The sequence below is a fragment of the Lagopus muta genome, chromosome 15 (assembly GCF_023343835.1).
Source record: "Lagopus muta isolate bLagMut1 chromosome 15, bLagMut1 primary, whole genome shotgun sequence".
Classification (NCBI taxonomy): domain Eukaryota; kingdom Metazoa; phylum Chordata; class Aves; order Galliformes; family Phasianidae; genus Lagopus; species Lagopus muta.
The window spans coordinates 1,715,690-1,724,211 of record NC_064447.1 but is presented as its reverse complement, the minus strand read 5'-3'; the positions used below and the strand labels follow the sequence as shown (position 1 = coordinate 1,724,211).

The 8,522-nt window shown below is 50.5% G+C and overlaps 1 pseudogene; it reads right to left on the bottom strand.

Annotated features, from left to right (window-relative positions):
- Positions 1-3,943: 3,943 nt before the first annotated feature.
- Positions 3,944-8,174, bottom strand: LOC125700918 (cyclin-F-like; annotated as a pseudogene).
- Positions 8,175-8,522: the final 348 nt, after the last annotated feature.

Below are 8,522 nucleotides of genomic sequence, written 5' to 3'. Positions count from 1 at the left end.
CCCGCTGCGGTGCTTTCAGATGGGGGTGGTTCTTGTGAGCGGCCCTGCCTGCCTGCAGGAAATAGAGGAAGAGACAAAACCGGGGCAGGGGTGAAGCTTTCTCACTAAGGGAGAAAGGAAAACCGCAATATCAGCTTTAAAAATAGCCGTGACTCCATCGCCACAACCAGCACCGGAGTGGGGGGGAAGACGTGTCCCCGGTCCCAGAGCAGAGCCACAGCTCTGGAGGGCTGTGGGGGGAGATGCTGGCACAGCCCTACAGCAAAGGGACGAAGGCTGAGTGCTGGTAGCAGTCTGTGCAGCCAGCCCTGGCAGCAGGTGTGTGCAGAAAGCGATGCTGTGCCATAGGCACGAGTGGGGCATCCCCCCATGCAGCAACACAGCAATGCTCCCGTCTGCCTAGCAAAGCTCTCTGCAGGGCTCGTGTGCAGGAGGAGCTCTGCCAGCTCTGTGCACACACACATGCTTTGGAGCACGTTGAACAGTGCGGGGTGAAGATGGAGGTGCCTTCTCTTGAGCACAGCATGCTTTGCTGGTGGGCTTTGTTGAATTTCCGCATTGCTTGTGACCACATTACAGCCACAGTGCTTGCAGCCTTCTACAAACACAATAGGAATGGGAGAGGCTCTCTGTGCCCTGGTGCTGGGCAGTGTGACCACAGTCCTGGGCAGTATCTGGGGCATCGGTGCCTTTAAAAGCCATTCCTGAGCGCTGAGCCACCCTCCTGCATCCACACCCCAACTCCAGCTTGGGCTGATCCTTCCCAATTACAGCTTCCCCGTGACCTGCCCTATTGCCTCATTCAGCTCCTCGCTGCGCCTGGCTTTGAAGGAAGTGGAGCGATTAGATCAGAACATAAGGCTTGCCAAAGAAAGTATTTACAGGCTCCTCGTTGCTCCTGGAACAGAAGATGAGGGATGTCGCAATGAGACAGGGCGACACGCGGTGACTCAGCTCACACCCTGAGATGTGCCAGGGCAGGAGACAGGAGATAACAGCAGTGACAGCCCTGTCCCCGTCACCCTGACGGGGAGCTGACAGTCCTCGTTTGTGGGTGTCCCCTCTGGTGACACCACACTCATCGCGGATGAGGACTGACCCCAAGGAGCACACAGCCCTGCTCCTGTGGCTGCCCCTCTCCCCTCACATCGCTGCTTACCACCACATTCCTGTGCCTGCTTGTTCCCAAGCCGATGGCCTCGATGCAGCAGCACGTTTCATGCCAGCAGTGCCAGGCTACACATCCTGAGCCCTGAGATGGGCCCTGGGCTGCTTGGCTGGGGCTGAGGTCTGTGCTGGGCACAGTTGTGCTCAGCATCTCCCCAGGAACTTTGTTAGCTTCCAGGAACCAAACCAGCCACGTCTCAGTGCTCGCCTGGCACCGCAGAGTGGAAACTGCCAGCACCGCTGCCCTGGGTGACCACAGACTGTGAGCACTGGGTCACAGGCGAATAGAGCTGACTTCTGCTGAGTTCACTTCCCCTTGTCCTGCTCTCTTCCAGCTCGTCGGCTTTGCTGCAGCACTGGCTGGTGCAATTCAGAGCCTGTGTTTGTTACTCCTGAGCACCACCTCCAAGGCGGAGATGCCAGTGCCAGATGCAAGTGCCACTGCATTCCTCATCTGCTGAAGAACATCTCCGTGCAGTGGCACTTGCTGCTGGGCCTTGAGATGAGCAGCAGACCCTGGAGAGCCCATGGAGCTAGCAGGACACGAGCCCAGCTCTCACACATGGCCGTTGTGCCTGGGGCACACAGGATCCTAAACCCCTTGCCCAACCACTGGGATCTTACCAGCAGTTGCACTGGAAATGCGTGCATGCACACAGATACCCAAATCCTCGCTGGCCACAGGCAGGTGGGCCTGGCTCTGGGCTCAGCTCCCTACACCACACAGGACCTCATGCGGAGGACATGGGATACCAGGCTGCAAAATGGGTGCAGGAGCCCTCAGCAGGCTCAGCTACCCTTGCCAGAAGGAATACACAAAATAGAGAAACCTGCAGGGAGAAGTGGAAATGAAATTCTTGCAAACGATGGTGGGTATCTCCTAGCCAGTGTGCAGCATGTCAGCAACCATGAGGTTCCAATGCAGTGCTGTGGTGAGAGAGCCTGCTGGGGATGGCCTGGCAGCAAGGCAAGCTCACCAAACACAAAGTTAAAATAATCTAAATTAAGTCCTTCAAAACCAGCGGTTTCTTTCACAAACAGGAAAAGCAGCAAGATGCAAAGCCCTCAGCAAGCTGAAAAACCACATTCGTGCAGATGAAAAGTTATTTTGAGCGCTATTTGGTTACAGCACCAAACTGAAAGCTGGTGTTTGCAAATCTGCCAGAAGGAAGGAGAGGGCTGGGAGCCGTCTGCAGCAGGCAGGGATGGGAGTGCTGTCAGTGGGGCTCTATTTGTAAAGCAAACGCTCAGCAGTTCGGAAGTAAGGGTAGGAATGAGTGGGCAGGGACTGTGCCAGAGCTGTGCTCAGGAAGGGCGGCAGGGGGATGCAGCACAGGCAGGCAGGGCAGCGCCCCGGGCTGTTGGTTGTTTTCAGTGTGACACTGCGTTAGGGCAGGCTTTGCTGTGATGCCAGATCGGAGGCTCTTGAAATCTTCAAGGATTCTCCTTTTCCTTTCCCATCACTTTCCTCATGGTTTCTCTTGGACGGGCTTTGACTTGGTGAAGCACTTTGTATTTTGGTTTACCAGATATTCTCTTCCTAAACTGAATGTCATCAGGTTGTGATCACTGGCAACAACCATCAGAATTACAGAGCTGTGATCAGAAATTAATGCTGTTTTAAAAAGTAGCTCCAGGTGCTCATGTGAATTGAGCAGTGCTGCACCTGCAGCCATGTTGGGGTGCTGAGCCCCTAGAGCAAGGTAAGAGTTGTTCTGTAGAAGCACTGGTAAGCACCGTCACAGGGATGCTTTTGCAGAGACCAAGAAGCAGAGGATCAGCAGAAGTCAGCTGTGCAGGCGGTGCTGAGCGATGCAGCTGACACCACAGGTGCCTCTTTTCTGTGCTCTGTAACCACATCTGTTCCATCCTTCCACAGCACAGTCAGCATCTGGAACCTGCCCTCAAAAGCACAGAGAAGTGAGGGGGAGACCACCGTTGCACAGGGGACAGATAGAACTTCCCAGGAGCTGCTTGCCTGGTTGTCAGTGTAATCTGGCTCTTCTGATAACGGCGTGAAGGCAATTAGATAAGAGGCTTTAATTTAAAACAACAACAGAAAACCTTCATCCCAGGAGGTTGCCTCTTCCATCCGGCAGGCTCAGGGATCTCTAAGACTGAATGCAGCTGTGTGAGGTTCTCATTTCATGGTACTTTCCATCCCATTACAGCATTACAATATGATACACACACACATATAAATACAAAACAAGTGACACACAGTGCAATTGCTCACTGCCCACCAACTGATGCCCAGCCCACCCCCTGTGCCAGAGCCACAGAACTGAGCCTCCTCCAAAGGTTCTGGGTTCTGTGGCAGCCAAGGGAATGGCTCCAGCCAACGGGATGTGGGTTTGGTACCCCCAGAGCCACCCCCACTGGTTCCCATGGAGGGGGCAAGTAGAAGGAATCTGAGGTAAGGAGAATGAAAGCAACCTGTCACTTGAAAATCAGAGGCTGTGGGACACCCTGCTTATGAATTCCTCCACGTAGCTACAACAGCCATAGAATTGTGCAATATCCCGAGTTGGAAGGGATCCACAAGGATCAAATCCAACCCCTGGCTCCACAAAGGGCCACTCAAACACCCCTCAGGCCACAGTTGGCCCTTCTGCAGGTTCGGATTCAAGTTGCCACCAACTGGAATGCACAGATCCCTTTTTGCAGGGCTGCTCTCCCGTCCCTCACCCCCCATTCTGTACATACAGCCAGTTCTGCCCCATCCCCACTGCAGAACTTGGCATTTGCTCTTCTTAGTGCAGATGCTGACCAGCCTCAAATTTGTCCCGATCTCAGTGCAAGGTCTCTCTACCCTCAGAGGACCCAACACTCCTCCCAGCTTAGCATCATTCACAAATTTACTTCATACAACTTCCAGATCTTTATTAGAATCAACAGTAAAGAGAACCAGACCAAAGATGGAGCCCCACAGAATCCCTGTGCTGACAAGTAGGGCAACTCTCAGGCCATTGCCTCCCCTTGCCCAACACAGCCATGTTTTGGTCACCACAGGACATTTTTAGGGTCACATCACCATGGCCATCTCCATGCTGACTGCTATCAATACAGGGACCCTGACAGCAGAACACCAGTTGCTGACTGACTGACATCTGGAAAGCACACATCTGAGGAGCTCCTCACCTACACCCTTCCTTCCCATTCTGGAAACTTTTGCGGACAATTGATCATCCACCAAAGAAGCTTTGGCTTCTAGAAATGAGACTCTTCTTTCAGCAGCACCTCAACAGTGACATGGAACCCCTGTGCTGAATGGCTCTGCAGCTCTTGCTTAGTCTAATGAGATGGACAGAGACAGTGCTGAGGTAGGTTTGAGAGGTATTCCGCAGCTGCCTTCCACGGAACATGTAGGACTGGCACCACTGACAGAAGAGTAGCCTGAGCTCCCTTCACAGCTGGGATTTCTTGAGGCAACACAGGCTGAAAAAACTCTGTGAGTTTCATCTGGAGTCCTGGCCTTCCTCGGCGGTGCTGCGTGCCCAGGACACTCGACAGAGAGGCTGTCCTCATCACTGGAGTCCTGACAGCAGTGCTCTGCTGGATCCATGTACACCACTGTCACATCCAGGATTCCACTGGGGCTGGTGACTGAGGGATGAGAGAAGGAAAAGGCCAGTCAGAATTTGGGCAACACCAAGCTAACAGTCGAGCAGAGAAAAAAAGTGCAAGTGTAAACCTTGTCGAGAGGGGAGGGTAAGGGTAGAGCTTACCCTCATTAAAGTAATTTAATATTTCCCTCTCGCCCTGTTTGGAGAGGTACTGCCCAACTTGGAAAATGAAAGGCCAGAGCCTGTGTGTCAATAAAACAAACAGCTGACAGCGTTCCAACACTGGCTACAGTGGGACCCATTCATTGAGTTTGGCCTACTGCTGCAGCAGTACCTGAAAACACCGCCTGTGAAATGCTGAGTGGCTGCAAAATCCTTCAATAAGTTCTGAAGCAGTGCAGAGAAGAAACATTTACCCTTGAAGAGTTTAACAATTATAATCGCTGGGGGAGGAAGAGAGTTTCCCCAGATGCTCTTCTCCTGAAAGTTCAGGCTTATCTCCCAGTAAAGAGTTTTATGCAAAGATAAAAAGGCAGATGTTGAGTTCTCTCATCTGTTTTTTCTTATAAGGCTAAAAGCCTTACCATCTCCATCTCTCTCGCCTTCGCTTTCCTGATCGCCTTCATAACCAGAGCAGGAATCTAAACTCCAGTCCAGGAAGCTGTCCAGAAGACTTTCTTCCTGGGTGGATAGCTCAGCTGTAGGTGTAGTCACTAAGCTGCCCCTGTCATCCTGAGTGCTGTCTTCCCTCCTCCTGTAGCAAGAACATCCAGAAGTCACACATTAAAAGCCAACTCTGCTTCTCCAGCTCTTCTAATAGAGATGTCAGGCCAAGGTAATGGCAGAAGGAATGGAAGCTCAGGATGCCAGAGAGGAGGAAAGGCTCACACAAGTCTTTACAGAGCTTTACAGCCATGGGTTATACTCACCTTTTAGATCTCTTCCCGGAGGGAGAGCTAAAGAAAGCTTTAATTTCTATGACATTTGTGTGCAGGGGACTGGGTTTCAGGTCCTCCTGCTTCACACCCAGCAGTGAACAGAGCTGGCTGTAGCTCATCACCTGAAAAACAAAGGGTTAAGAATTAGACCATGTGATTCCCTCTGCCAGGAAGCAGCTATTTTATCCTTATTTATCTTTATTTCTTTCCAGGAGAAAGCTATCCTGTTGAGTCCTTCCTAGAACTGCTGTTCAACCACAGCAGTTAGATTCCCAGCAGACAAAATTTAGAAGCCCCAACCTTACCCAGCCATTCTCTACTTCCAAAACCTGAAGTTAAAACCCATTTCTCATTAGTGGAAGTTTTGAACACCCTGCCATACAGGAGATATTTCTCAAGGAGTCAGATTTCAGCAAATGCACTACAACAGCAAACCCACCTTTTCTTGGCCTATTTTGTCATAATGCTCATCTTCAGATTGTCTTTAAGTGCAGTGAGACAACACCTGCCTGTAATCCTTAGGGACCTCATCATGGAAACTGGAAAGAAAGACCAGGGCTTTAATCTTAGAATGGATTATATAGAACATTGTTAGCAAATTCTGGCCATGTAAGCACCTTCCCTCTGCCCACCTCAGCTCTGTGCCAAGGAAACTGGCATTTCAGCAGAGCTGCTAAGCATGCAAGCATCCAATTCCGTTTCTGTTTCTTGAGATATTTGACTTCCAGCCTTTCAGAAATGAATTATTTTTGTTACTGAACTCCTTCTGGAGCTCATCAAAAAGCTGGTCACAGTCACCTGAAAACAGTGATGCTGGCAAGCTGAAACCTGCTGGGCTTGGGGAGCACCAGGGCTTCTGTAACCCAGGGCCACTGCCAGGCAAGACAAACGCAACAGCCGTCACTGAAGCAGCCCCTAGATGTCAGTGCCCTGGGGTAGGGGGAGTAAAGCAGTTTGCTAAAGCCACCTCCTCCCTTTGGAAGGACTTCCAGCAGGGCTACGAGAGCCAGAATACAAAAACACTCCCAGAAGAGTTCCCCAAGTTTTACCATTTTTGGTGAAGGCGCAGCACACACGGCAACAGGTCTTCAAGAGAGAACCCAGTGCACTCAGACAGCTGGCTGGTCCAGGGATGTGCTGGAGGAGGAACAGGCATTACCATTTCACAGAGCTCGCAAGTTCTATAGTCAGACAGAGCTGTTAATGGGGTAAAGATCATGCCTGTGTGGTGACAATCTTTAGGAGCTTTTGCCTGCACACAGCTGAAGTTCAGAATTTGCTTCTAGGATAGGCTTACTTGAGAAATGGAAGCTATGCCTAAGTAGAATTCTACTGCATAGATAAGGGCAAAGCCTTTCAGTCTCATTTAAATGCAGGGCTCGCGTTATTGCATTGCTACAGACCAAACTCAACTCCACTCTCACATATTACACCTTTCCCCCCTCCCACACTCCCCAGGGTGGTTGGGGCACCTTGCCCACAGAGGCTCCCTGAAGGGACAAGGCAGCCTGATGCACTTTGCTGCAGCTCCACTGAACGGGCTGCTCCTTACCGTGGCCATGCAGGATCTTAGCCAGCAGCAGTGCTGCAGCAGCCAGCCGAGCTGGGGAGTACCCGAAAAGGCTCGTGTTTAGGAGAGACAGCTCACAAATGAAGCTGTAAAGGTGAAGAGTTCTTCTCTCCAGTGAGACTATGTTTGACAGCACTTCTTTGTAGTCCACAATAGTAGGTATCTAATGCACAAAGGAGAACAGAGGTTGGCAACACAACTCAAGCACCAAGTATTTAGACCACAGTTGTTCTCACAAGACACTGCTTTCATTACCAAGTATTATTTTAAATTCTATACTAACACTGAAATACTCCCCAGTGAAACAATAAACTCTGAACGTGCCTTAAGAAACTCAAGTTTTAATCTCTACAGGGAGGCAGATGGTTTGGTATCTGCATGCTCTTTAATGTGCAGTCTCCACAGGGAATACAACTTTGTTCTTTTTATACAAGAGATCCACTTCAACTGCAGCCCCAGGGATAAAATTGCCCATCCGCTTCCCAAACTCACCCTTATCTTTAGTTAATATCTTATTAATAACTTAATATCTCACATGTGGGAGACAAAGGCACATGGCCAATCCCTTTTCAGCAGTCTGTGGGGACAGGACAAGGGCAAATGGCCATAAACTGGAGCACAGGAAGTTCCACACCAATATGCAAAAGAACTTGTTCACAGTGAGGGTGACGGAGCACTGGAACGGGCTGCCCAGAGAAGTTGTGGAGTCTCCTTCTCTAGAGATATTCAAGACCTACCTGGATGCCTACCTGTGCAGCCTGCTGTAGGGAGCCTGCTTTGGCAGGGGTTGGACTCGATGATCTCTAGAGGTCCATCCCAACCCGTACAATTCTGTGATTTTCCTTCTAGGGCACAGATGATCACAACCATCATTCTGACCAGGTCTTCATATTTGTACGTGTTGTCTGTTAGCCATACAGCCTCCTGTATCATCAAGATCTCTTTGCTGATAAAACTGCAATATCAAATGTTATTAACAGTCAGACCCAGCAGAAAGAGAATTTGTCTGTGGGGACATAAGATCCTAAGCCTGGGAGAAGTATTGTACAAATTTACAAATACCAACAGTCAAAGCAGAGTTCATTTGCTAACTCCTGGCACTGCACAAAGTGCTGGGCAAGTCACCTTCAGCAAGGAGGCTCCTCCTGTCAGCCATCAGTCCCTTCTGATTCACCCAGCACACCAGGGATGTAGCAGAGCTCAGCTGGAAGTTTACAAAAGATTACCTCTCAGTGCAAATCCAAAAGCTATGCATGGGCACACCTGGCAGTTCCAGAAGCC